This window comes from Diabrotica virgifera, chromosome 5 (assembly GCF_917563875.1).
Source record: "Diabrotica virgifera virgifera chromosome 5, PGI_DIABVI_V3a".
In the NCBI taxonomy this organism is placed as follows: domain Eukaryota; kingdom Metazoa; phylum Arthropoda; class Insecta; order Coleoptera; family Chrysomelidae; genus Diabrotica; species Diabrotica virgifera.
The window spans coordinates 19,690,549-19,712,016 of record NC_065447.1 but is presented as its reverse complement, the minus strand read 5'-3'; the positions used below and the strand labels follow the sequence as shown (position 1 = coordinate 19,712,016).

The window sequence follows — 21,468 nt, the reverse complement described above, 5'->3', positions numbered from 1 at the left end:
TATCAGACTAATTTTTAAATAGATACTTTGTGTAGCTTTCAAAAACCGTTACAAATTTGTTTAATTTCAATTTTTAACTTAAATTGTTTACATTTATTCATTTCTAGCTGTAAAACTGTTCAGGATTAATTCTATTCTCAATTGCTTTAAATAATGTAAGGTTTTTACCATACCAACAAAGCTTTGTATTTGTAAGTTTTTATTTTATTTCTAGTTTTGGATTAATTTAAATTTGTGTAGTATGTATATACTATAGCTGTAATGATTTATATTGGCAATTTTAAAAGTTTCCTAATCATATTTAATGTAACTGATTATTTTCAGTAACCTATTTTTATTGAAACACATTTCCAATATAAATTAAATAAAAATATTTATAAATAGATTTAAAATTGGTGGTATATTTCTGTAGTGATATAACAATAGTTAATCTGATTATTAAGGGGTTACATAGGTCTTGTGAGTAAAAAAAGTGACTTTTTAAAAAAATTATATCTCGAAAACTAAAAATTATTATTATTTATAATTGGAACATGTAAAAGTATAGTACTTAAGTACTCTCAAAAGAATTTTCAGCCAAAATGTAGAGTTGACTGCAATTTTTCGAATCTTTTATTTCTTTGTTAGATTGTCCTGTTTTAGCTATACTTGCAAACACACCCAGAGATTTGGCAACTTGAAATGTTATAATAAAGTATTTAGCAAAAACACATTTTTTTGTCAATTTTTTTTATATTGCTATATCACTACAGAGTTTAACCCTAAGCCCGAAGTACTCTAGATATAAGTGTTTCTCAAATAATATTGGCAATACAAAGGATAACAGTGTTACAGATGCTTTTTCAGCTGATGATTTTAAATTCAACTTATTAAAGAAATTCTACAGAGATTTTACATAAAAAAGAGTTTGAGTTAAGCTTCAAATATCAAAAATATACATTAAATAAGTTTTTTTTATAAGTTTACATTAAACAAGTATTTATGAGCCAATGCGAAAATGAGTGTCTTTAGGGCAAATTTCTAAGACCATTGTACTTTCATAAAAGTTTTAATAGTATTGAACAAGAACTGAAATCTTCTTACTTAACTATTGTTTCGTTCCTGTTCATTTTAACAGTTTTTATGAAAGTGTAAGTTTTATAGCGCAACTGAATTCACTTTGTATTTGAGATTTGAATGCGCACTGGTGTTGACCAAAGATCGGTTTTTCCAAATTTTTTGAAATCTTGGTAATGTCTCGCCAAGTAAAATACCTGTACGGTACCAAAATAAAATTCAGAAAAATGTGGAAAAATCGAATGTCAACAACAGTGCGCATCCAAATCTCAAATACAAAGTGAATTTGATTATGCTGTAAAGATGTCCCAAATAGACATTCCAAAAAGTAACTATTTTATTGTCTTCTTTCCACTTTGTCCTCTATTAAAAAATGCTGTGACATATTTTTGGCAATCTATTATAAATTGTTTATGACTTTAGCAATTCTGTCTAAATATGGTTACAAAACTTAAAGAAAAATCTGTCCCATTTATAATGTCTGTTAAATACTCTCATTTTTCTTAAAGATCCAATCCTATTTAAAAATCTACAGTGTTTGAGTGAGTTTATTATTATTGCCTTGCATTTGTACATTTCATTTTTTTGGCTGTATTGCAGTTTGTACTATATCTTAAGCTCATGCATTTGTAAAATCTACGATTACTGCTATGTTATCATCAAATGTGAACATTTTCCTGATATCTGAAACAAATATTCGAACAAAATTTGTAGCTTGAAAAAGGAGACAAAAAAGAGAACGCTAAACTCCATTGTAAACCTGTAAATTTTTCAACTTCAGTACAATATAGCAAAAGAATTGTAATTGATGTCACTGTTAGCGTAGAAACAGATGAACCACTCTGCAGCGCTACTCTGTGGCGCCACAAAGTGGCTTAGACAGGCGATTTTGTAGCGCCAAAGATTTTGTAATGGACGCCACTAGCCCACTGTCGTCGATCCTCACTGCTAGTAGCGTCCATTACAAAATCATTGGCGCTACAAAATCGCCTGTCTAAGCCACTTTGTGGCGCCACAGCGTAGCGTTACAGAGTGGTTCGTCTGTTTCTGCTCTTAGGAAAAAATATATCATCATTCTCTTTGCCTTATCCCTATGCGGGGTCGGCTTCCCTAATTGCATTCCTCCACACAATTCTGTCTTGGGTCATATCAATGTTAATCCCCTTTACCAACATGTCCTGCCTTATCGCCTCCCCCCAGGTCTTCTTTGGTCTTCCTCTCCTACTCCTTCCAGGAATGTGCACTTCAGCTATTCTTCGTATTGGGTGATTAACGTCTCGACGTTGAACATGACCGAACCATCTTAACCTATGCTCTCTCATTTTGGCATCAATTGGTGCCACACCTAGACTTCCCCTAATATACTCATTTCTAATTTTATCCTTCTTTGTCACTCCACTCATCCATCTAAGCATTCTCATTTCTGCCACATGCATTCGTTGTTCCTCTTTCTTTTTCACTGCCCAACATTCAGTCCCGTACATCATAGCCGGTCTTATGGCTGTTTTATAGAATTTTCCCTTCAGCTTCATTGGAATTTTTCTGTCACACAACACACCACTCGCTTCTTTCCACTTCATCCATCCAGCCCTAATTCTACTGCATGCATCTCCATCTATTTCTCCATTACTCTGTAATACCGATCCTAGGTACTTAAAACTATTGCTTTTCACAATCATTTCACCATCCAAAGATACCATTTTATTTGTAGTAGCTCCATCTTTAAATGAACATTCCAAATACTCTGTTTTTGTCCTACTAAGTTTTAAACGTTTTTCCTCCAGAGCTTGTCTCCACTGTTCCAGTTTTTGTTCTAAGTCTCTTTCACTATTTCCTACTAACACGACATCATCAGCATACATTAAGCACCATGGAATGTTACCCTGTAGTTTCGCTGTTATCTGGTCCAAAACTAATGAGAATAAATACGGACTAAGCACAGAGCCTTGGTGCAATCCTACTTTCACATGAAATTTATCAGTCTCTCCCACACCTGTCCTAACACTAGTCGTTACTCCCTCATACATATCCCTCACAATCTTTACATATTCACCAGGGACTCCTTTCTTATTGAGTGCCCACCACAGAATCTCTCGAGGAACTCTATCATATGCTTTCTCAAGATCAATGAATACCATATGAGCGTTTGTTTCTTTACTCCTGTATTTTTCCATCAACTGCCTTATAATGAAAATTGCATCTGTTGTTGATCTACCCTGCATAAAGCCAAATTGATTCTCGGATATTTCGGTCTCTTCACGTATCCGTCTGTCAATTACTCTTTCCCATATTTTCATGGTGTGGCTAAGCAGTTTTATAGCCCTGTAGTTTGTACATTGTTGTATATCTCCCTTGTTTTTGTAAACAGGTACCAGTATACTGCTTCTCCATTCGTCTGGCATTTGTCCGACTTCCATAATTCTATTAAATAGACCTGCTAGCCACCTTGTTCCTGTCTCTCCCAATGCTCTCCATACTTCCCCAGGAATATCATCTGGTCCTACCGCTTTTCCTTTCTTTATTTTTTGAAGCGCTTGAGCCACTTCCTCGTTGGTTATTTTGGTGACCATTGCTGCTACTGTCTCCGTTGACTCTACAGGCTGTCTGTCAAATTCTTCATTTAATAAGCTGTCAAAGTACTTTCTCCATCTCTTTTTGACTTCCCTTTCGTGAACTAGTATTTTATTATTTTCATCTCGGATACATCTAATCTGATTAAAATCTTTTGCTTTCCTTGCTCTCTGTTTGGCTATTTTATATATCTTCGTTTCGCCTTCCCTGGTATCAAGTTGATCATATAGGTTTGAATACGCTTCTGCTTTGGCTTTTGCTACTGCTACTTTCGCTTCCTTTTTCGCCACCATATAGTTTTGGAAACCACCATTAGGAAAAAATATATCATTTGAATAAACATGCTGTTAATGTTAGTAGTCTATGTTGTTACAATTTGAATCAGTTTATTCAAAAGATTGTTATAATTTTATATACATAAAATTTAAAGAAAAACGAAAATATTTATGTTTGTGTAGTGTTCAGTTTTTTAACTGAGGGAATTTGGTGTTTTTCAAGCATCAGAGCTATGCTAACCTAAAAAATTACAAAGTACATTACACATTTTCTTATGGGGCCCTTTTCAATTAATGAATGTTGGGAATTACCTAGGCAAACTTTTCTCTTTCTTGGTTGCTCTTATTAGTTCTTCATATTGTAAACCCATTGAATATCATATATTTCGAATCCAAGCTTAAGTTTCTTCTATACATTGAGCCAATCATCTAAAACATAACATTAGCAAAAACAATTGCTAACTTTGTAATGTACTTATATATAAATTTATGTTGGATGCTTCTCGCACGCCTCCTACCATTCTTCTTATCATTACAGGAGTCCATCCTAATTTCCCTTGCTTATCGCTTCTTTCGATATCTTCTTTCGATCTTTTTGTTAGAGGGCCTCTTCTACTTTGTAGGACCCAATTATAAATTTGGTTCAGTAATCTTTCGTGTGGCATTCCTCTCATATTTCCATTCCCGGGCTGTTTTATTTCTATCCCATCTTTTATAAAACCCTGTTTTAATCATACATTAATTTTTCTTTTATTCCCTTCTGATAATTTCCACACTTCTGCTTTGTATATTACAATTATTTCTACCAATGATTTGAACAACTTTCTCTTCATTTGACAAACTTTTATTCTATAGTAGGAAATGTAACTTTCTTGTTATAGCTTTATTTCGTCCTATTTTATATTGTATATCTGCAATATCCTTCCATATTCATTTAACAGAAATCCTTAATATCAGCAATATTGTATTCTCCTAATGTCCCCTGCATCAGTTTTTATCCTTTGCATCATGTTTTCCTATTGTAAGATACTCAGTTTTCTTAGCATTAATTTCCAAACTCCGATTTGAGTATTCTTCAAATAATTTTTTATAAAGTAGTTTTCATTGTCCTCATCTTTATCAATGACAACCTGTTTTTCTGCAAATAAAAGAGTGAAGATTTTTCCGGAACCAATTCAAACTCCCATAGGATTGAATTTCATTGTCAATCGTTTCATTGACATAGATTTTGAAAAGAGTTGGTGACATTCACTTAATACAGTGCCGGCAAAAAAAAATCTTTACATTGCCACATAAATCACCAAATTTGAAGACAATTTGCATGCGTTCTGTCTGCGCTTGGAGGGGAGGGTAGGGGAGGGGGATAGCGTACTTGCGACGGCAATTATCTGTAGTTTACGGACTGCTTGGCTTATTTAGGGTATTCTGCGCATTTGCACTGTAAACAGTTGGCTTTTTGGGGGTAGTCAGTGTTAAACTTCTTCTCATTTACCGCGTAAAGTTTGAGATCGTCAAATTCTAAATTGAACTGACAAATATGGGTCGAAAGAAACTCACAAAAGAGGAGAAGGTTCGTGCTTTAACATTGCTGGAGAAAGGAGACTCTGTAATTACTGTAGCACGTGATATTGGTGCTTCAAGAGGGGCTATTTATCAACTGAAACGTTGCAGCTGTTGATAAATAGCCCCTCTTTAACCACCAATATCACGTGCTACGCTAATTACAGAGTCTCCTTTCTCCAGCAATGTTAAAGCACGAACCTTCTCCTCTTTTGTGAGTTTCTTTCGACCCATATTTCTCAGTTCAATTTAGAATTTGACGATCTCAAACTTTACGCGGTAAATGAGAAGAAGTTTAACACTGACTACCCCCAAAAAGCCAACTGTTTACAGTGCAAATGCGCAGAAGACTCTAAATAAGCCAAGCAGTCCGTAAACTACAGATAATTGCCGTCGCAAGTACGCTATCCCCCTCCCCTACCCTCCCCTCCAAGCGCAGACAGAACGCATGCAAATTGTCTTCAAATTTGGTGATTTATTTGACAATGTAGATTTTTTTTGCCGGCACTGTAGCTTGGTGACATGCAGCATAGCTTCTCTTCACCTTCACATTCGGCACTTCTCTAAACGAAATGCTTACTTTACTACTTCCCATATTCTATCTAATTAGCCTTTTTCGGTCCATCCTTGGACATAGGCCTCCCCACTCCTTTTCCATTCTTCTCTCCCTGTCGCTACAGTTACCCACCTAAAGCCCACATGCTTCTTGATGTTGTTCTGAAGCTATTTTCTTGTGGCATTTTTACAATTTTAACTATTTAGAATGGGAAATAAGCCACAATATTATTAAAAAATGATTTTTATTAACGTTTCGACGCCCAAATCGGGTGCCGTTGTCAAAATACAAAATACTATTAACATAAACAAAAATGTTGTTGCTTAGTAAAAAAATTCTTCTAATAATTTATTTAATTTGACTCATTTATATCGGCAATTCAGATACATATGATACATTTTAAAGTAGAAGACTTTAAAATGATATTGCCAATATTTATGAGTTGCGTTCCTGGGACGACTTTACTGAAAGATAGTTCATTCGATTACATGAAATCAACCCCAACTCAAGAATATCCGTCACAAAAAAATCATCATAGCATGTGATCTGTCTTTAAAAAGACAACCACATGCAACAGTGACATTAAAATTCTCGCGTTAGAGATCTCATAGTAAATCACGTGGGAAAACCAGGAAAAACCTCGTGATACTATCCCGACATCGTAAGTATTTGGTCTTACATTTAATTTACTCTCAAAATTAATACCAAATTCTGACTTTACTATAATTTTGTTTAAATTATAAATAATATCAATAATACATGGATATATAAGTAATACCAAAATATAAAATATGTACTAACTCGACTATTGTCTTACTAATTTTAATTTTAATGTCATCGTTGCATGTGGTTGTCTTTTTAAAGACAGATCACATGCTATGATGATTTTTTTGTGACGGATATTCTTGAGTTGGGGTTGATTTCATGTAATCGAATGAACTATCTTTCAGTAAAGTCGTCCCAGGAACGCAACTCATAAATATTGGCAATATCATTTTAAAGTCTTCTACTTTAAAATGTATCATATGTATCTGAATTGCCGATATAAATGAGTCAAATTAAATAAATTATTAGAAGAATTTTTTTACTAAGCAACAACATTTTTGTTTATGTTAATAGTATTTTGTATTTTGACAACGGCACCCGATTTGGGCGTCGAAACGTTAATAAAAATCATTTTTTAATAATATTGTGGCTTATTTCCCATTCTAAATAGTTAAAAATGCTTCTTGATATCATCTGTCCATGTCATTTGGGGCCTTCCTCTGCTTTGTTTATATTCCCACAGTCTCCAATTTATAAGAATTTTGTTCCATCAGTCTTCTTTTTGTCTTATATTGTGTCCAGCAAATCTCCATTTCAATTTTGCAACTTCTTGTTCTTAACTTTGGTTTTGGTTAACTTCCCATATTACACCGGGTAAAAAGATTCACATCTTCCTGTCCCATGATGACACCGAACTTCTTCTTTTCATAAATGGTTACCAAAATCAATTGCTCAACTTATCTACACTTTCTCTCCAGTTCCTTTGGGTATATGTAATATTCATTGACTGGTTTATAGTTTTTGTTTTGACCACACTCTTATAGATCCCATGTATTGATGCTCGATCCTAGAACATTTGTGTTTAAGTTTCAAGTATTTACTACATATTTTTGGTATTTAGTTCCTTCTCCTATCGGAGGTTGGCTATCATCACAGCTATCCGTACCTTATTGGCGGCTGCTCTGAAAAGTCTACTGAGCTGCAACGACACCCACTCTCTTAAGTTTCTCAGCCAGGAAATTCTTCTTCTACCTAGGGATCTTTTCCCCTTAATTTTGCCCTGCAAATATTCCATCTTTCTTGTTTTGATGTTTTTTATCACCTCGCAATCCTTTTGTACCCTTCTTAAAACTTCTTCATTCGTAACTCGTTGGATCCATGGTATTTTCAAAATCCTTCTACAGCACCACATCTCAAATGCTTCCAACTTCTTTATGTTCTCTAATTTTAGTGTCCAGCTTTCCATTTCATACAAAGTGGAGAACATGTAGTAGCTTAAGGCTCTTATTCTTTTTATCACTGCTTATAATCATTTGAGTAATCCCTCGGCACTATTCTGATTTTATGCTCTTGGTTGCCATTTTTCTAAAAATTTTTTTGATAAAATATTCCCCAAATCATTCTTAACAATGTTTTTTTTCAATACAAAGACTATCTGTTTTTTATTGATAAAACTTCTTCCTTTTCTTCATTAATACTTTTGGCAAAGTATTACATACCTATTTATATTAATTTACAACAATACAATTTTTCAACTATTATTTTCTTGTCATTTTCTCACAATGTAATTCTAGTTTTGAGAACTATATTTTCTATACCTCCCTTTGAACAAATGTCACTATGAAAAATATTTTTGGGGGCATATGATTCCATGTCTCCTATGCCATAATCATAGAAAAGTATCTTTTTTTGAAACCTTCACATTATTGCTGTTTGGCTTGGGGCTAAAAGGGGCCCAATGTCAATTATTTGCTGTTTTGTCAATATAAAATTCAACCAAAAAGCCGTGTATTATTATAATCGAGTGTACAAGAGCAAGCAGAAGCACCATTACACTAATATACAGCTTTTTGGTTGAATTTTACATCGACTATGGTCCTTTTAGCACCAAGCCACAGATATGTAAGACATTTTGTAATTAAAATATTGTGATACAGATTCTAGTTAAATTGTATATGGTAGTATTTGGAGACAAAAAAATTGTTAGATTATAGAGTTCAATTTGTTCAAAAATTCAAAAATATTTGTATCATCTAGATTTGGCTCCAATGAGTCTTTGCACATGTATCTCCATTCAGTTATGTTGTAAATTAAAAGATGTACCTCAAATTTATGTCGTTGATGTGAGAATTAGGATTTATCAAATTATTTAGATGTTAGAATATTAGTTGGAGCTTATGCCTGAATATAAATAACTTCAAAGCACCAAAATAAATTTAAATAATAAAAAAATAGTTATAAAGAAAATCACCGTCATGTTTACATTGTGAAAACTGAAAATTCCCAGTTTCATTACTGTTCTTCAGATCAATCACCCAACCCTAATTTCTGTACTGATAAGTAAAAAGGTATTAAGTCAAAAATGTCGATTTTTACTGAGTTTTTAACATGTTAAAAAAATCGACAAAAAGCGATGAAACGTCATTGAATTTCAACGCCTAGTTGAATTTAATAGATACATAATTTCAAAATAGTGAGACTAAAGTCCGGATTATAAGCATGACAGAAAGATGAAAATAAGTACGTATATAAGCAAAAAATGTCGCAAAAATAAGCAAAGTTTTTATGAAATAAGCAAGGGTCAAGAAAAAAACGTGTGGTGAACATGGATATAATGATATAAATATGAATAAAGGACATTAACATTAAATTACATTTATTTTTAATTATTGTATTATTAACAATAAATAAAAAATTACAAAAGTGTTAAACTGTATATAATCAAAAAATTAAATATATTTTTTATTCATGGCCATTAGCAAAAAAACAATTAACAAGACTATATTTTTCAAAATTTTCTCGTAAAAAGCTAGGTCTTCTATATTTATACGTAGAAAAAGTTCTTTCAACATCTGCAGATGTGATTGGTGCGTATTTAAATTTAGACAAATACAGTGGAACCTCGATTATCCGTCTCTCCATTAACCGTCACCTCTGTTAACCGTCAGGGTAGATACAGAAGTTGGATTGACTACATAAGCAAAAATTTTAATGGAAAAAAAATAAAAAAAAAAGTTAATTTGATTTGTGATGAGGACACAAACGGCTATCCATTGCCGACAGATAAATAAATCGTTGAAATGGCAACAAAGGCGGACCAAACAGATTCAGAAGCTGACACAGACTTGGAATTTGACTGTAGCTATGTTGATGAACCTATTGTAACTGACAAATATTTGCGAAATAATATAGAGAAGCTGCATCGCATATGCAATAATTCATCCAGTGGTATTCTCAACAAGAAGAAGCCAATAAAGTAGATTGCATGATCTTATGCCCATTAAGAAATTCAGCCATCGCAACATGTGTAGCAACAGTAAAAAAAACAAAGATTTTAGAATATTTTAAATTGATTCGATTGTACGAACACAAATCTCTATATTGTTAAAGAAACCATACAAATGAAATTTGAGAGTTGTACTATAATTTTTTTTTTAATATTCTGTTAGCCGTCTTACCCTTGGTCCGGTGCCCTGACGGATAATCGAGGTTCTACTGTATACCGATACTGAATGATAGAATATTCTCTGAGAAAAGTATCTATTTTACAACAATATAATAAATTTGGGCTGTCTGCAGATAAATATTAGTTTATTACATGGACAGGTATAACGATGGGTGTTCGGTTTATCTCCTAAGCCTAAGGGATTGAAATTCTTATGGTTTATTGAATTATTAGAGTTTTGTAGCTCTGTATACTTCATAGAATTTTGCAAGGCAGGAAATATACATGCAATTTAACTATAGTTTATCTTAAGAAGTAAAATAAACAAAGATAAGCAACGTATTTTTAAAATAAGCATTTTTACTAAAAATCCTAATTATAAGCAAAAAAAGCAAAATGCTTATAATCCGGACTTTAGTGATGACTGAGTAAGTCGATTTGTGTTAAGTACTTTTTATTTCTATCAATTTTTTTAACATATGTACTGAAAAACTTATCAAAATCGATACTTTTGACTTAAGACCTTTTTACTTATCAGTAAAGATTTTAAGATTTTATGAATTTGCTGATGAGCAGAAAACGGACCTGATATAAATAATTCTTAAATAATGTCATACATGTGCAAAGACCCATCAAATGACCCTCGTTTAAAATTGAAATCAAATACTCAATGCTTTGATAAGAACTAAGAGAAGCGTGATACATACATTATACATACATAAAAACAATACATACATATACATACATTATGATTGAGATAAGTTTAATAGAAAATTTCTATAGTTTGCACTTGACTACAATTTGTCTCTATCTAGTCCCAAGTGACTACAAGGGGAGATAATTTGAAGGCACTAATGATGTTCTGAATCATTCCAAGAATTCATGAAGGAATCTTATCACAAGCAAACACTATTTGATTTCAATTTTAAATAGACATACCATTACAACAAGTTTCAAAAACAAGGTGTGTCTGTTTTTCTTTAGTTATTATCAATTTGAATTTATTATTGGCGTCCTTTTCTAATCATCTATTTCATTATTCTAACAATAAAACACTAAAAACTTTTATTTTCAATACTTCCACAAAATGTATTACACATTAATGTCACTACAGTTGTAGTATTGAAAACAAAAGTTTTCAGTGTTTTATTGTTAGATAAAATGAAAGTAAAATTTAATAAAAAATTTTTGTCTTGGTAAAAGGTATATTAGTTTAAAAAGCCCCTACAGGGCTACAAACATAGAAACAAAACGTTTTCGCTCTGTAACAAGAGCATCATCAGTGTTACATAAAATAAGTATACCCATTAATTAAAGCAAAATGTTGAAGTTAAAATGATGACGAAGGGAAAAGCAAAGTTTGGTTATACTTACAAGAACATGGTGAGCCAACCAAAAAATACAAAGGTCAAAGCCTTTCAAAAACAGACTAAAAGTCTCATATAGATGCAAACATTTCAAAATCCAAAGGATGGATATAATTCCTATGGATACGGCCCTAGGGCAACATATGACTCCCACACGTGGTAAGTGGGTCAATAGGTAACAATTAGGTCATTATGTTACAAGAGGTGACAGGCAACTAAGAGATGAGATTTCAAAAGCGAATCTGTCTGATGTCAGGACAACAATTGTCAATGAAACTTGAAATTTTATGAAATGTTGGTTACGCAGCCAATAAATTTAAAGTTGTTTATGGTACAAGCAATGATAACAGCTAACATCAGTGTGTTGGAATTATAAAAATAATTATTTTATGATAACAGCTAACATCAGTGTGTTGGAATTATAAAAGTAATTATTTTTATAAAAATTATAAACTTCAAGTTTCATTGACAATTGTTGTCCTGACATCAGACAGATTCGCTTTTGAAATCTCATCTCTTAGTTGCCTGTCACCTCTTGTAACATAATGACCTAATTGTTACCTATTGACCCACTTACCACGTGTGGGAGTCATATGTTGCCCTAGAGTAGAGCCGTAGCCATAGGAATTATATCCATCCTTTGGATTTTAAAATGTTTGCATCTACAGTCCCTGCTCAATTTATTAGACTCACTCTAGAAATATAAGTTTTTTTAATTTGAAGCACCTTAAAAGTATGTTCAAAGTCATACGGAACTGCTGAATGGGTTAAATAGCAATTACTTAATAATCGTGCTACATTATTCAGTTAAAAATTATAAAACTTTTTGATTGAATTGTGAAAACTAGACAGATGGCAATAAAATGGGCTAAAATGGTGCAATGACTCAACTTATTTCAATTTTATTTTTTTAGTTAAATTAGTGATTGGTTTTTAATTTGTTCATTTTATTTTAACATATTGATAGAAATAGGATAATTTCTAAAAGACAAATATTTTCGATTAGAATTTTTTCATATGGGTGATTGTAAAACTCTTTCTGTTGAGCAAATCTCTTCTGTTACTGCTCTATTAGAAAATATCACATGATGTCAAAGAGAAATAGTAAAAAAATGTGGTGTATCTTAATCGTCAGTTCGAAGGTTGAGTCAAAAACCTAAAGAGAAATATCCTGTTTCATCAATTTGGAGGGGTCGGTATGACAGAAAGATTTCAGTCACCCCCAGAAGGCAACGAATTTTAAAGAATTAAACACAGAAAAGTCACTCAGAGCAAGATAAGGAATAAATTGGAAGAATCAGTGTTCAGTATCGGAGTCCACTCTATGCCGAAATTTGTAGAGTATGGGATTCAAATGTCATAGGACAGTTAAGGAACCAACCAAACAATAAACTATCACCACAAATGCTCAAAAAACGCTTAGTTTCAACCAATTTGCATAAAAACTCTACAATCATATAATATTTATGCAAATTGGCCGAAACTAAGCGTTTCTTGAGCATTTGTGGTGATGGTTTTGGTTCCATAACTGGCCTATGACATTTAAATTCCATACTGTACAAATTTCGGCGTACAGTGGAGTCCGATACTGAACACTCTGCTTCTTCCAATTTATTCCTTATATCTCTATGGGTGGCTCTTCTGTGTTTTACAGCCAAATTCTTTAAAATTAGTTGTCCTCTGGGGGTGACTGAAATCTTTCGGCCATACCGACCCCTCCAAATCGATGTAACAGGATGTTTCTCTTTAGGTTTTTGACTCAACCTGCGAACTGACGATTAGGGTACACCACACTTATTTGCTATTTCTCTTTGACAACATGTGATATTTCCTAATAGAGCAGTAACAGAAGAGATTTGCTCAACAGAAAGATCTTTACAATCACCCATATGAAAAAATTCTAATCGAAGATATTCGTCTTTTAGAAATTATCATATTTCTCTTAATATGTTAAAATAAAATGAACAAATTAAAAACTGCCATTAATATAGAACAATATTAACACTCACTACTACAAATTTTACGAAAATTGAACACCAATCACCAATTTAACAAAAAAACTAAAGTTGAAAAAAGTTGAATCACTGCACACTTTTAGCCCATTTTATTGCCACCCGTCAAGTTTTCCCAATTCAATCAAAAAGGTTCACCATTTTTATCTTAATTATGAAGCACGATTATTAAGTAATTGCTATTTAACACATTCAGCAGTTCCGTACGGCTTTGAACATACTTTTTTTTAGTCCATTAAAATGTTACATTTTTTAGGCCGTACCTTGCATTTCTTAGAGGAGTCAATTTTATTTCTTTAATGTGTAGGGGGATCAGTAGAAGCTTACGTTCAAGTTTTTGGTGTCGCCATCCTTGTCCCCCGGTCGTCATCTTTGAAATGGGGTGCAAAGGGGTTTCACGCTATATCTCGTAAACTACCAACCCTACGGAAAATCTAATTAAACATAAAATGTAGCAAATTAAATTTTCCACAATTTTGTTTCTACTACTTTTTATCGTCAAGTGACACAACAAAAAAGATATAACCAAAAATATGTAATTTTTTTTAACAAGTTTCCTTTTGGATGTTATAACTTTTTTTCAGTTCATTTTAAAGTAAAATAACATTATAGCAATTTTGTAGAGGGTTTTTTAGCGAACAATTTCCACTATAAAGTTGTTTAATTCTATTTATTTATATAGGTCTTACAGTGCTCCAAACTTGATCACATTCTCGAATGCTCATAGGGATACAATAAAAACAAGAGTTAGACTTACTTTTCTATCTATATATATTTTTTATTCATACAATTTATTATGATTTTAACATTCCTATGCTATTATTAATCTGTTTTTGACCTTTCTTCCCACTATAAAACCTATAACTCTAAGCATATATAGAAAAGGCCCAAGAAGTTGTTTGAGGACAAATTCGCCGCTTCAGAAGAAGAATGACGCAACCGCAAAATGCAAAATTCTTAAGCAGAGCAAAAAAACAATTTTTGATGTCATAATCATAAAGTATGGTAAAAATTAGCCATTCACCACACCGTGGTCAGGATCTCGAGATATAAGCGTTTTTTGGGGTGTGCCGCTTGTATATGAAGTAACATAACTTTTTTTCTATTATATATTTTGACTTAAAATTTTCCAAAAAACTTCTTCATGAACTATATTTTATTGTTGTGTTGGTTAAAATTATAAACTAAAAAGTTTGTCACTCAACTTTTTTAAGTAAACATGAAACTAACGAAATATGATGACAAAATGTTAATAAATTAACAACTCCTTTTTTAATGTGTTTAAACATTTTGGACAAATTTCATTGTTATATATGTACTTCAAAGATGACACAGTAAAATTTTTAAAAGGAAATATTTACAGCGACCAAAGATACAGCGAGGTAAATTTGAAAAATCATCCAAAATTGATTTTTGGCATTTTTGTATAAAATTTATTTTTTTAACATGTTCCACCAACTCTAGATAAAAATAAACTTCATATTCGGATTCAGCGACCTCTAAAACATAAAAATAGACTAAAATTGATCATTCACCTTAAATTTGATTTTCGTGGTTGGCATAACGGCTAATGCCGCTCCTCTAATATATAGATAGAAAAGCATTATTTTTCTACGAGAATTCGAGAATCTGGTCAAGTTTGGAGCATTGTAAAACCTAGATAATAAATAAAATTAAACAACTTTATAGTGAAAATTGTTTATTGAAAAATTCTCTACAAAATCGCTTTAATGTTATTTTATTGTGAAATGAACGTAAAAAAAGTTATAACCTCCAAAAGGAAATTTCTTACAAAATTTTCTCTTATTTTTGTTTATAACTTTTTTGTTGGTCACTTTACGATAAAAAGTAATAGATATAAAATTGTGGAAAATTTAATTTGCTTCATTTTATGTGAAATTAAATTTTCTGTAGGGTAGCTAGTTTACGAGATACAGCACGAAAGCCCTTTGCACCTCTTTTTCCAAGATGGCGGCCGATGGACAAGGGCCTCAACCCCAAAAACTTGAACATAAGCTTCTACTGAACCCCCCTACACATTAAAACAATAAAATTGACTCCTCTAAGAAATGCACACTAAATGTAACATTTCAATGGACTATTTAAGGTATTTCAAATTAAAAAAACTCATATTTCTAGGGTGAGTCTAATAAATTGAGCAGGGACTGTATATGAGACTTTTAGTCTGTTTTTGAAAGGCTTTGACCTTTGTATTTTTTGGTTGGCTCACCATGTTCTTGTAAGTATAACCAAACTTTGCTTTTACCTTGGTCATCATTTTAACTTTAACATTTTGCTTTAATTAATATGGTTATACTTATTTTAGGTAACACTGATGATGCTCTTGTTACAGAGCGAAAACGTTTTGTTTCTATGTTTGTAGCCCTATAGGGGCTTTTTAAACTAATATACCTTTTACCAAGACAAACATTTTTTATTAAATTTTACTTGTAATTAATGGTATATATACAGCCAGCTACAGGAAATTTTCTTCCTCGTGGAGATAAAATGAACTTCCATGATGATGAAATATGTGATGGTCGAATCCATCACATATTTCATTATTCATTTCAAATATGATCCTAATATCTCTATTTTATAGTCAATTGTCCGAATAATACCACTCAAATCTATCTATCTATTGCCCTTCTTTTGTCCAAATTTGAATGTAGGCCTCCCCCTTATTTTTCCACTCTTCTCGGTTCAGTGCTAATGCTGTCCATTTGGTCCCTGCGTATATTTTTAGGTCATCCGACCATCTCATCTGTGATCTGCCCCTTCCTCTTATGTAGTCCCAAGGTCTCCAGTGAGTTATCGCTTCATTCCATCTTCCGTCTCTTTGTCTGCTGTTGTGTCCTGTAAATTTCCATTTGAGAGTAGCTGCATGTTTGTTTATGTCTTTCACTTTGGTTTTATTTCTGATCCATGTATTTTTCTTTCTATCACTTAGCTTGATACCCAGCATCTGCCTTTCCGTTGCCCTTTGAGTCTTGGCCATCTCTTCCATATTTTTCTTTGTGAAGGTCCATGTCTGTGCTCCATATGTAAGTACTGGTAGAACACACTGATAAAATACCACTCAGATAAGAAAAATAAAAACTTCTTCGTGTTTTTCTAAACAGGGATAATTGTTTTCTTGAATTCTATTCTTCTTGACAGATATGGTTTGCCTGGCCAGACAAATTTTCGTCATAATGGTATTTCAACTTGGAACTTCTATCAGTAATAAAGCCTATTTTTTCTTCCTTGTTAATATGTATGTTTTACGAAAGATCCTGAAACATTTTGGTCCTTTTTTTGTCTTAATAAAATCCCAATTTGTATGGTTCTTGCCATTTTTTAACATAAGTCTTTCTCTCTTGAGCCTGATGGAAAATTTTCTAATTTGTTGGCTTGGCCTATGTTTTTTAATAATCATTTTTTGCGTTGTCTTCGAAAACATGATTATATTCTTTATATGCTTATCTTGGCTTTGTTATCATATTCCATTCTGATTAGTGATAATGATATTCTCACTTGGGCTTGATCACTTGGGCTTTCTTACAATCAATTGTTCTTATTTTCTCTTTAGTTTTTTAATGCTTCTTTAGCGGTTGAATGTTCCTTTTTATTTGAATTGCTTTTTTTTGTCCCCTTTATCAATTGCATGCTTTTACTTTTTTAATTTTCACTTCTTATATGAAGTAGTTTTACCATTTAATTTGTATTCCGTTTATCACCCTTGAAATATCTGATATTTATGAATATACTAGACTCTGGGGATTATGCAGAATAATTTATAATTCTCCTCCGCTAATGAACTTACTGTTTCTCTCTTTTTTACAATTAAAGAATCTTTTGTATATGTTCTATTGTGAAATAGTTCTGATTGTACCTATATACACGTGTTCAACCAGTGTATTTGAGAAGTCCGGTGGCTTACTCCGGTTATCTTTGAATGGGCTAAAGTTTGATCAGGCAATAATCGTCGAAGTCTACTTTTTCGTCTGTTTTATGTTCCCTATTTATGTATACTACTTGTGGTTCTACAGTGGTTGTTTCAATCTAAATGTTACAAAACTTGATTTCATTGATAATTGGGGCGAAATAATCGCTTATCATACATTTCTGATTGTTTTTGCTCTTAACTTCTTTTATTTTTTTAATAAATGTACCATTACTCTATTTTTCCTACATAAAACATCTTCAAATTTTTGTGTTATCCTCAAATTTTTGTGGAAAGATACTTTTTTTTTCAATATTGTTGAACTTTTTGAGAAATTGACAATTTCTTTCTCATTTATATTATTTGTTATTTTTCACTTCATCTTAATTTTTTTCCTTTTTTGAACTATCGTAAATTTTGGCTACATCTATTTATATAAAAAAACATGTCATTTGTTTCTAGATCAATCTTTCGCCTGTGTCTAAAAATTAACCTATTTGTTTCTGTGAAGAATTTTCATTTCGTAGCCCTAATCCAATGCAAAGCTGAAAACCACTTCATTTTTTGCCTGTACTCTAGTCACAACCAAGAAAAATAGCTCTTAAACAATTAGATATGAACAGATCTTAAAGCTTGCATACAAACACGATGTATGGCTCTCCACCTGTTCTCGACTGCTGTTTTCTTCTTCTTAGTTCAGGCGAGACATATTAATCTCGTGACACTTAATCATTGTACCATATCATGTTTTTCTATTAGACTCCAATAAGTCCTACGGTTCCAAAGAAGGCCAACAGTTTCCCCATCGGCAGTTTAAGGATCTAATCTAGTTCAATAAGGATATCTACAGTTTCGTTTTGATTTAAATCTGTCTCCCTCGCCCTTCATCCTCCGATAGTACTATTTCTAGGTCTACCTGTTGTCAAGGAGGCTCTGAGGAAGGCAAATTTACACCAACACGACTGTAGTTTCTCGATATAAATTAAAATTATTTATATCGCAGTATTGTTAGAACGCCCTCTAACGGGGAATAAGTGAAATGAATTTCGACTCGATTCAAGTTCTCTGTTTAACCCAGGTATGACAATACCAAAAGGCACCGTTAGGAAAATATTCCAATTTAGTGGTTCAGAGAACCTCTATGAAACGAGTCTGTGTACTCTAATACAGAGTATGGCATTAGTAAAATAAGGATATCTACGGTTTCGATTTGATTTAAATCTAGTTCAATCCTCAGTTCCTACCAGTCAATTCCTGCCTCATAGCACATTGGTATGGCATATGATGTGTATGGGAGTCCCTTCTTGTATTCCACATTTTCTGCACCATGGTTCATACACCTTATCTATTCTGTACAGGTACACACTTTTCCACTCGACCTAAGAGATCTATTGTGGCTCATCCCTCGGCCAAAGTTCTTCTTTCAGCCCAGCCTTTTGGTGAGGCTGTTATGACATTTGGTGACTACCAAGTTGTAGGGCTCGTGTTTATAATGCTCAAATGTATTGAGCCTTATCATATATAACCCTATATAGTTGCACAGAAAGTGTTGCCGTCTCGTTTTCAGCCTGACAGAATCTGCAATTCGCCCTTTCTGTTAATCCCATTTTGTTCATTTGCACCTTAAGACAGTGAATGTTGTGAGATCTACGATATTTCGTAGTATTCCTATTCATATATCCATTCCTATTCATCAACTATTTTCAATGCGAAATAAGCCACAATTTTACTAAAAAATTTATTTTATTAACGTTTCGACGCTTAAGTCGGGTGTCGTTGTCAAAATACAAAATAATACTAAATTAAAAAAATGTTGTTGCTTAGTAAAAAATTCTTCTAATAATTTATTTAATCTGACTCATTTATATCGGCAATTCAGACATCGATGGCTTAGTGTGAAAACCTCGTATCTCATTAAACTACAATTTTACAGGAGAGGCAAAAAACTGATTTTCTGCATAATATAACCTAAAAACAAAAATTACCGCTACATATTTTTAATTCGAGCACATTAAGACAAATATCTGATATTGGCCTAGAGCTAAAAGTGTTAAATGTTGCTATTAAATTGGAAATACAAATATTAACTATGAAAAACACGTAAATATCCTTGCAGTATATAGAGCCCTTGCCCAAGTAACTATGATAACCTCGTATATCTTGATATACGTGTTTTTCATCTTAAATTAAATTGTGTTCAATATTATTTACGAGGTTTTCATTTTTCAGAACATATTGCACACCTCCAAATACTAGGTTGATACAGTACAAATCTTTTGATTTAAGGTTCATAAAATGTTTCTGTACGCAGGACTACCTTTTACTGTTCACAAAAAACATTTCTCCAAATCTCTCAAACAAATACTCCAAATTAAGTACCAAAGTCTTGGTTATAAATATACGTGGTATTCACACTAAATCAAGAGAGCAGTTGATATACGTGGTTTCTTTTTTCGGCTGTAGAAAATAGTCTAGTGTATTTGGATTTTTTTTAACAGTTGTAAATCGTGAGATACAAGGTTTTCAAACTAAAACCACCAAAATGTCATTTTCGAAAAAAAAAATGAGATACGAGGTTTTCACACTAAGCCATCGACATGTATTATACATTTTAAAGTAGAAGACTTTAAAATGATATTGCCAATATTGATGAGTTGGGTTGATTTCATGTAATAAAATGAATTATATTTTAGTAAAGTCGTCCCAGGAACGCAACTCATCAATATTGGCAATATCATTTTAAAGTCTTCTACTTTAAAATGTATAATACATGTCTAAATTGCCGATATAAATGAGTCACGATTAAATAAATTAGAAGAATTTTTTACTAAGCAACAATATTTTTGTTTAATTTAGTATTATTTTGTATTTTGACAACGACACCCGACTTGGGCGTCGAAACGTTAATAAAATTATTTTTTTAGTAAAATTGTGGCTTATTTTCCATTGAAAATAGTTGATTATAAAAATGCCACAAGGAAATAGCTTCAGAACAACATTCATATTCATATCTAGTAGATATTTGGATCTCTTCTTTGAAGGTTCATGTATAAAAGGCCTTTAAATGTTTTGAGATCTGTAGGAGTTTTTTTAAACAACATTGTTTAGTCATCGTTTCAGTGACTGTTTTAATCTCTTGTTTATTGAGGTTCATAACATTTTCCGAGAGCTTTATCAATATGCTTCTTTACCTCAAAGATTATAAAGTTGGAAACATTGCCTACGCCAGTCAATGGGAGCAAGAATAGGGATATTAGCTCCGAATTCTATCCTACTGCATGGATTTTAATGAAATTTTGGGCCTAGCCTCTACTTATCTCCTAATACAAAGACCCTATGCCGATGTGTGCTTTTATCTTCGGGGTGGTTCCCACCCCTTCCTAGGGGTGGAAAATTTTTGGTTAAAATTACCACGGAATTCGCTAGAGAACCTAATTCTAAGCAAAAACTGTTCTATAATTTTTTTTTTTTTGAAAACTCAATACTTTTTGAGATATTCGTGGTTGAAAATTGGCCATTTTCATTGAAACATTATACCTTTTCGAACGGTTTTTTGTAAATACCTTAAAATCTAAGCATCTAACTAAAAAACTATATTAAACATTTTTGTAGGCTATAAAAAAAACAAAGAGACACTTGCCTTCATAAATCTTCTTGTTATAGTACAAAACGAGGTATGGTAGGTGAAAATAGTTTGTTTTTTGGTACATTCTCAAATTGGTGTATTCAACTTGAAATAACAGAGAAATGCTCGATTTTAGGTGTATAATGGTACTAATACCTTTTGTAGTGCTTGAAAAGACCTTTATAGCGAGCTATACTAAAGGTCCATTACATTAAAACTAAGCGAGATATGCTGCAAACAAAATTGATAACTAATGTATTTTAAGAAATAATGAGAAGTAATTTTAACCCCCATCCACCAAAATGTAAATG

The 21,468-nt window shown here is 32.4% G+C and overlaps 1 protein-coding gene across 3 annotated transcripts in view; it reads left to right on the top strand.

Annotated features, from left to right (window-relative positions):
• LOC114333801 (uncharacterized) overlaps positions 1-21,468 on the top strand; it is a 67,096-nt gene that overhangs the window by 13,622 nt on the left and 32,006 nt on the right. The gene's annotated exons all lie outside the window — the stretch shown is intronic.